A 9,027-nucleotide genomic window follows, 5' to 3' on the forward strand; every position below is an offset into this window, starting at 1 on the left:
ATCCCGTGCGGTGGAGCAATGGAGGTTTTGTAAGCAGTGGGGAACGGTGAGCAGCATGGTGCCTGCACCCCAGCGAGTGCACGAGTCCCCAGCTGTTGCACGAACACGCAATGTCCGGCAGGGGAAGCTGAGCGGCAATGCCACCGTGAGTTTATGCGCCCCCACAACGGGGGTACCTCGGTCCCCACACTGTTGTCACCACTCTCACATTGTCAATTCTGTTCAGCAGCTGCCGCAAGGTCCGCATTCAGGGCACCCAGAGGCGCACCTGACTAACTCCAGGCACACCCCGCGGCAGCATGCCGGCCCAACAGCAGGTGGGGGCACTTGGCGGCCACTTCTTACTGCCCACCGGAGGTGGGGCTGCAGGGGCTTTGCTGCAGGGTACTGTTGCACACGCGTCCTGCTATGGGCACAAGCGGGCGGAGTCCTCGTGTCTGCTGGTGACCCCAGCGTGACAGCCTGGTAGCGCGTACAGCATTTAGGGGGGCAGGTTAAAGGTTCCCGGCTGGATCCTGGTTGGGGCAGGGCGTGGAGGAGACTTTTCTCCCGCGGGCCCTTTGCGGTTAACAGGGCCCTGACAGGATCGCGTGGGAGGGCTCACATGTTTTTTACCTCATTCCCTTGCAGGAGATTATTAAGCCAGAGTTACAGCTGTGTTGCAAAGGTTTTTCCTGTAAGGTACTGCTGAATGCTGATAACGTGTACTGTTTTGCCATCCGCAGAATAACATATAGAGAGAGAGAGAGGGAGCAGGTGCTCACCCGGAAGTAAAGCAAGCAGCTGGACAACGCAACAGAGTCGCAGAGGTACTTAAAAGGGGATATCATCAGGGAATACACACTGGTGAGAAAGGGTTCGGTGGGCATGGGCTGACCTACAGCAAGGAAGTACTACGGGCCCCAGTGCAGGTGACAACTATCTATTGTCATCACCATTTCTCTGCCACCACGTAACAAAGTTAGTCGCAGCGAAACGAGTGGCAGGAGTGACTGGGGCCCCGGCTCGCACTATCGCAGAAGCAGTAAGGGTGCAAGGAGGCAGGGCTGACGCAATGGGGGTGGGGCAGGGCAGGGTGCCTGAGGTTTACCAAGCCGGTGTGCAAGTCACGGCGGATTCTGGAAGGTAACGGAATTGTCTCAGGTCATTACCACTCGCGGGCCGACCAACAAGGAGTTCCCACCGGAGCCGCCAGTTCTGAAGGTCAGGGTGATTTCCCCCCCCACGAGCAGCAGCATCGGTGGTTACACAGGTGGTCCGGCCCCGCCAGGCACGGTTATCGACACAAACACTGAGAAATTCGGTAAGATGATGGACTCAATGTTGAGCATCTTGGATGACTTTAAATCCCGATTTGTAGAATCAGTACGTACTACTACGCCTATGGCCGTGCCTGCTAGAGAGGGGAGTGCACCATCCATTGTTGAAGTGTGGGGAGAAGCGCCTGACAGGGCGAATACCCTGCAAGCACGGGAGCCTAGGGCCGAGGCAGCGACAAGGTCTCAGCAGGGGGGTTTGGCGCAGTCTCTCGCAGAGCCGGATCCCACGGGGCCCAATCCGGCAGCAGCGGCTCAACACCAAGGGTGCTAGCAGGGCCTGCTACCACAGCACAGCGACCTGCAACCCCCCCCCCCACCATCAGTCCAGTGGTCACAGTTACAACACACGCTGGGGGATCTTTAGACGCTAACAAGTCAGCGGTACCGACAGAGTCAGGCATGGGGGAGACAGGTTCGACAGCGCTGCTCGTCACAGTAGCAGCACTTAAATCAGGTCGGTGCTCCCTGGCCTGGGAAGTTCCTTTGGCGGTAAAAGAGGGTATATGGAGGCGTGAATTTGTGGACATCTTTACCCTACTCATGCATGGGGTAGAGGGACTAGATACCAGGAGGATGGGGGTAAGGAGGAAGACAAAAGGTCAAATTTCAGAATTGGCTGGAGAAAACAATAAAAGAATTGGGGCGACACTTTCGCTATATTGGCAGCAGTGGTGTCGGAAAAATTCCCAGAGCAGGCCCCCGCCATGTGGCAGTACTCTCGCGTAATACATGAAGAGGCTGAAACAACGGGGTATCGGTGGTACAATTACGATTGAGATTTCAGAAAGAGAATGTCTATGTGTCCAGATTTGAACTGAGATCAATAGGAGATCCAGCTCTGGGTGGAGGACATGGGGAAGTTCACAGCAGACGTCAAGGGCACTTCAAAATATAGGAAGGGACAGGGAAGCGTCAGGGGTCAGAAACATCCTACTAGGCATCCTTTCCGTCAGTCCTTTCGAACTGACGGAAAGTCCGAGGAGGCGGATATCAAGGAAGGGGGGGCAAACATTTCACCTCAAATTCTTGTAGAATGTACAACGCAGGTTTCTGCTCTTGGGCAAAGGTCTGTAAGTTTGGGCACATTTGCAGCAAGTGTGGGGCAGGTCACCCAGCAGCGCCCTGCGTCAATAAGCCAACGGCCAACAAGCCAGACAAGAAACAAAACGAGTAGCGCAGTCCCCCCCACCGTTGCCAGTTCACTGCTGCGACACCAGCCAGGTCACATACCACCTCCAGCAGCTTCTCCCATTCAGGTGTCACCTGGTAAGGGCCCATCGCCAATTTGCATAGACACCCTTATCCCCATGCTCAGAGCATACCCCAACACGAAAGATGGCAGAATCGTAGCGGAGGGCTTCATAGATGGCTTTAAGATCCGATACTTAGGGCCAAAGATGTGCAGGTACGCCTACAATTTGAGGTCTGCCAGGGAGCTTCCGCAGGTGGTACATGAGAAGATTCTGAAGGAGAAGGTCTTGGGGGGATAGCAGGGCCTTTTGACTCCCCTCCACTAGATAATTTCCTGGTATCCCCGCTAGGGGTGGTCCCCAAAAAAGAACCTGGGGCCTTTCGCCTCATATACCACTTGTCCTACCCAGAAGGCGATTCGGTCAACCACTGGTTGGAGGAAGGAACATGCTCAGTGTCGTACTGTTCTTTTGACATGGCGGTGGACATGGTCAGGAGAGCAGGAAAGGGGGCATGGCTGGCGAAGGCAGACATAGAATCAGCCTTCCGCCTGCTCCCAGTACACCCTGAGAGTCATCACCTACTGGGGTTTAAATGGCAGAACAAATTCTATTTCGACAAATGCATGCCAATGGGCTGCGCAGTCTCCTGCTCGTACTTTGAGGTGTTTAGCAGTTTCTTGCAGTGGGCACTCACCTGGTCGTACAACACTGTCGGAGTTACGCACTACCTGGACGACTTTCTCTTCATAGGGAAGGCGGGGACACAGGAATGCAGCACAGCACTACTTCACTTTCAGGAACTGGCAGGACGCTTGCGGGTGCCGTTGACGCCGGGGAAAAACTGAGAGTCCAGCGCAGGTACTCACTTTTCTGGGCATTGCGATGGACACGGTCCAGGACGTGTCCAGGCTCCCGGCCGAGAAGGTACAGGCACTGCGGCTGGATATCCAGGCACTGCTAGGCAAAGACATAGCGCCGCTAGGTGTCATTCAGAGCCTCTTAGGGAAGCTGAACTTTGCAGCCAGGGTTGTGCCAGCGGGCAGAGTCTTCGCAAGGAGACTAGCAAGGGCCACAGCTAACGTGCGCTCCCCTATCTTTGGCAGACCACAGCTACTACATCTGTTTACTGAAATCCTCAGAGGGGGTTTTGGTTTCTGTAGGAATCTGGCTCTGTATGTGGTGTATCAAAAATATGATATACAGTGTAAAGATTCCAGGGGTTCCCTTATAAGTGGACATGGGCTTGCTATGCAATCCCAATGTGCTCTATTAGGGGGTAAGTGTGGTTGAGCAGCCTTAGGCACACAGAGGAGTGCAAGACATTTGCAAAATTCACAAAATGATTAATAAATGACAACACGACTCAAGAAGGAGATCCACACCAATCTATAACAAGCATTTGCAATGCAATAGGCCTCGCATTTCTGAAAGTTTGAGCTATTGGCGTTGCTAATAATAATGCAATGCCAATAGCTTAAACTTTCAGTAATGTGAGAACTACTGCATTGCAAATGCCTTTTTTTTAGGTCTCGCCTGTCAATGCGCTTGCGAGAATATAGGGGCTTATCCAGAGCTTATCCATCAGGCGATTCCATGCAGTGCCCGTGATAAGCAAGCTCAATGCGCAAGCGCATTGACATAAAATGCGCGTGCACATGAAAGCCAGCCATCTGCCGCCAGCAGCTTCACCACCCCCTGCTTTTATCAAAGGTTTTTCGGCCGTGTCACATTTCTCCTCCCCCTCCCCACAGCAATGCCAAGAGCTTTCACTTTCACGGCCGCCAGGCCGTGTCTCTCGTTTCTCCTCCCCAACTCGCTCATCAAAGGCTGCTCACTCTCCTTCTCCCCCGCCCCCACCCCATCCGACTTGTTTTTCTTTCATTTCACGTCCGATTTTGCATCACACTCGTATTTTTTCCCCGTTTTTTTTAAACTATCATTTCGCGGACGATTTTCGTTTCACGGCCGCCGATTCTTGTTCTGTTAGCTCCGTGTTCGCCACTGATTGTATATTTTCATCTGTAAGAAACTATTTTGGCATATTTACAGAAGATCGGCGGTGCCTGCAGCTGCCTCCAACCACAGCCAGCCCAAGCGCTATCGGCAATGCCTACAGACCCCTCCCGCCTCCCACCACAGCCTGCCCCAGCGCCATCGGCAGTGCCTGCATACCCCTCCCACCACAGCCTGCCCCAGCGCCATCGGCAGTGCCTGCATACCCCTCCCGCCTCCCACCACAGCCTGCCCCAGCGCCATCGGCAGTCCCTGCATACCCCTCCCGCCTCCCACCACAGCCTGCCCCAGCGCCATCGGCAGTGCCTGCATACCCCTCCCACCTCCCACCACAGCCTGCTCCAGCGCCATTGGCAGTGCCTGCATACCCCTCCCACCACAGCCTGCCCCAGCGCCATCGGCAGTGCCTGCATACCCCTCCCGCCTCCCACCACAGCCTGCCCCAGCGCCATCGGCTGTCCCTGCATACCCCTCCCGCCTCCCACCACAGCCTGCCCCAGCGCCATCGGCAGTGCCTGCATACCCCTCCCACCTCCCACCACAGCCTGCCCCAGCGCCATCGGCAATGCCTACAGACTCCTCCCGCCACAGCCTGCCACAGCGCCATCGGCAGTGCCTGCATACCCCTCCTGCCTCCCACCACAGCCTGCCCCAGCGCCATCAGCAGTGCCTGCAGACCCCTCCCGCCTCCGACCACAGCATGCCCTAGCGCGAGATGCGTGAGATTCGGCACCTCACGCGAGATGCGTGAGATTCGGCACCTCATGCGAGATGCGTGAGATTCGGCGCCTCACGGGAGATGCGTGAGATTCGGCACCTCACGCGAGATGCGTGAGAATCGGCGCCTCACGCGTGATGCGTGAGGATCGGCACCTCACGCGCGATGCGTGAGGTCCGGCACCTCACGCGCGATGCGTGAGGTCCGGCAACTCACGCGTGATGCGTGAGGTCCGGCACCTCACGTGCGATGCGTGAGGTCCGGCACCTCACGCGTGATGCTTGAGGTTCGGCGCCTCCCGCGAGATGCGTGAGGTCTGGCACCTCACACGTGATGCGTGAGGTTCGGCACCTCACGCGGGATGCGTGAGGTTCGGCACCTCACGCGGGATGCGTGAGGTTCGGCACCCTACCCACCTCACGCGTTATGCTTGAGGTTCGGCACCTCACGGGGGATGCGTTAGGTTCGGCACGCATACAATTTTCATTTATGGAAAGACCTGAAAGCCGCTGAAATGCATAGAAAAATTGTGGGTATTGGGTCATAATCCTCATACAGATTATTGAAGTATATGAGGTCATCCGCACATGCTGAAATGATGTGTGTCTCTCTTCCTAGTCGTATCCCTCTATATCCTGCCATAGTACAAAGTTGCATTCAATCATATATTTGTAGGGCTTACTAATCACCCATGAGAGTCTCAAGGTGCTCAGCGGGGGTGGGGGTGCAGCTACTGCTCGAACAGCCAGGTCAAGAGAAGTCTCCTGAAGGTCAGCAGGTCCTGGGTCTTTCGCAGCTGTGTGGGGAGGGTGTTCCATGTCTTTGCCGCGAGGTAGTAGAAGGATCTGCTGCCAGTGGAGGTTCTGTGGATGCGTGGGACAGCGGCGAGGGTGAGGTCGGCGGAGCGCAGCTGGCGGTTCGGGGTGTAGAAGGTGAGACGCTTGTTGAGGTAGGCTGGTCCGGTGTTGTGTAGTGCTTTGTGGGTGAGGAGCGTGAAGGTGATCCTCTTGTTGACTGGGAGCCAGTGCAGGTCATACAGGTGGGGAGTGATGTGGGTGTGGCTGGGTATGTCGAGAATGAGGCGTGCGGAGGCGTTCTGTATGAGTTGGCGTCTCTTCTGGAGTTTGGCCATGGTTCCTGCGTAAAGGGTGTTGCCGTAGTCAGCCTGCTGCTGACGAGGGCCTGTGTGACCGTCCTTCTGGTTTCGGTGGGTATCCATCTGTAGATCTTGCATAGTATGCGAAGGGTGTTGAAGCAGGAGGAGGAGACAGCGTTGACTTGCTGCGCCATTGAGAGCGATGAGTCCAGGATGACACCCAGGTTGCGTGCGTGGTTGTTGGGGGTGGGTGCGGCTCCCAGGGTGGCTGGCCACCAAGAGTCGTCCCAGCTGAGGGGGTGGATCCGAGGAGGAGTACTTCTGTCTTGTCCGAGTTAAGTTTCAAGCGGCTAGTCTGCATCCAGCTGGCGACGGCCTTCATTCCTTCGTGGAGATTGTATTTGGCGGCGGAAGGGTTTTCGGTGTGTGAGCAGATTATTGCGTGTCATCGGCGTAGGAGACAAGGTTGTGTGAGCGGACAATGTTGGCGAGCGGTGCCATGTAGACGTTGAAGAGGGTAGGTCTGAGGGCTGATCCTTGGGGCACGCCTCAGATGATCTTGGTGGCTTCACGACCCTCTGGGTTCTGTCAGTGAGGAAGGAAGTGATCCAGTCCAGGGTTTTGCCGCGTAATCCTGCGTCGTGTGCGTAGGGTGTGGTGGCAGACGGTGTCGAAGGCGGCTGAGAGGTCCAGGAGGATGAGGGTAAAGTTTTAAGAAGTAGAGGTTCAAAAGTGAAGATGAATAATAAAGGTGAGAGCGGGCAACCTTGTCTAGTAACCTTTGCTATTGTTTATTGTTGTGAGATGTGAACACTTGTACGTGTGCGCGCCGTGGGGTTCGTATACAGCAAGTGTACCCAATTCACAAATTCCTCCTGAATTCCAAACTTTGGGAAAGTTTGTAACCTATAGCGCCATTGCAGTCAAATGCTTGATTTAGGTCTAGGGAAATACAGCCCTGTGAATTGACGGCTGCGGGTGTATGAGACATCAATTGAGTGCATACAACAGCTCCGTCTGGCGTGTTGATTTCAAGAATAGGAGACATTGACGGTGTATCTTTAATAATTCTAGCAAGTAGTGGCCCCGCTAAATCTGCGATTGCATGCTGCTTCTGCGTGTATAAGCGGTAATCCAAGGTACAAAGTTCTTCTAGAAGTTCAGCATGTGTTATGTGTGTCTCTCGTATCGCATCCTGACATGTCGCTTGATGCTGCTTCCTGTTCTAACTTACCTAGCCTATTTTCCACTTCTTTGATTTTTTTTTTTTTAACCCTTTCGATGCTCATGACGAGCTCAGCTCGTCATGATGTACAGTTGAGCTGTGCTGATGACGAGCTGAGCTCGTCATGAATAATGTACTATATCAATGTCCAGCACAGGAGGGGGAAAACGCCTAGCAGCCAAGGTGTTAAGTAAAACAATGCGCCTCCCCACCCTTGTGCTAATTGCCCACCGTATCACAGTTTTAAAAGCGTCTCATTTAATTTGACGTGTGCTAGCGGTGTCTATGTTGTCAGTGAAATAATGACTATGGCCGCACAGATTGTACTATGGAACACCAGGTGCTCCAACATCGAGGGGTGCAACCTCTAGGTTGGTATTGGTGTTCGAACTTTCCCCCATAACAGTGCGACTTCTAGTGGGTTATGATACGAGTAGGTTTTGCCTAAGTACGTATTATCTTTAACATTTACAAGTAGATTCAGCGAACAGAACATTCTATTTATACGGGTATGCAGCCAATGCGGTGCCGAAAAGAAAGAATATTCTTTATCAGAGGGGTGCACCATGCTCCATGCATCTCCTAAACCCCAACTCTCTGCCCAGGTCTTAGGGGCATCAGCCTGTTTTCTGCACCCCGTGCCCTGAACTGGGGGGTGTGTGAGCCTAGCCAGCCACTCGGGCATCCCGTGCGGTGGAGCAATGGAGGGTTTGTGAGCAGTGGGGAACGGTGAGCAGCATGGTGCCTGCACCCCAGCGAGTGCACGAGTCCCCAGCTGTTGCACGAACACGCAATATCCGGCAGGGGAAGCTGAGCGGCAATGCCGCCGTGAGTTTATGCGCCCCCACAACGGGGGTACCGCGGTCCCCACACTGTTGTCACCACTCTCACATTGTCAATTCTGTTCAGCAGCTGCCGCAGGGTCCGCATTCAGGGCACCCAGAGGCGCACCTGACTAACTCCAGGCACACCCCGCGGCAGCATGCCGGCCCCACAGCAGGTGGGGGCGCTTGGCGGCCACTTCTTACTGCCCACCGGAGGTGGGGCTGCAGGGGCTTTGCTGCAGGGTACTGTTGCACACGCGTCCTGCTATGGGCACAAGCGGGCGGAGTCCTCGTGTCTGCTGGTGACCCCAGCGTGACAGCCTGGTAGCGCGTACAGCATTTAGGGGGGCAGGTTAAAGGTTCCCGGCTGGATCCTGGTTGGGGCAGGGCGTGGGGGAGACTTTTCTCCCGCTGGCCCTTTGCGTTTAACAGGGCCCTGACAGGAGATTATTAAGAAAGAGTTACAGCTCTTTTGCAAAGGTTTTTCCTGTAAGGTACTGCTGAATGCTGATAACGTGTACTGTTTTGCCATCCGCAGAATAACATATAGAGAGAGAGAGAGGGAGCAGGTGCTCACCCGGAAGTAAAGCAAGCAGCTGGACAACGCAACAGAGTCGCAGAGGTACTTAAAAGGGGATA

Source organism: Lissotriton vulgaris, unplaced genomic scaffold, assembly GCF_964263255.1.
Source record: "Lissotriton vulgaris unplaced genomic scaffold, aLisVul1.2 SCAFFOLD_1784, whole genome shotgun sequence".
Classification (NCBI taxonomy): Eukaryota; Metazoa; Chordata; class Amphibia; order Caudata; family Salamandridae; genus Lissotriton; species Lissotriton vulgaris.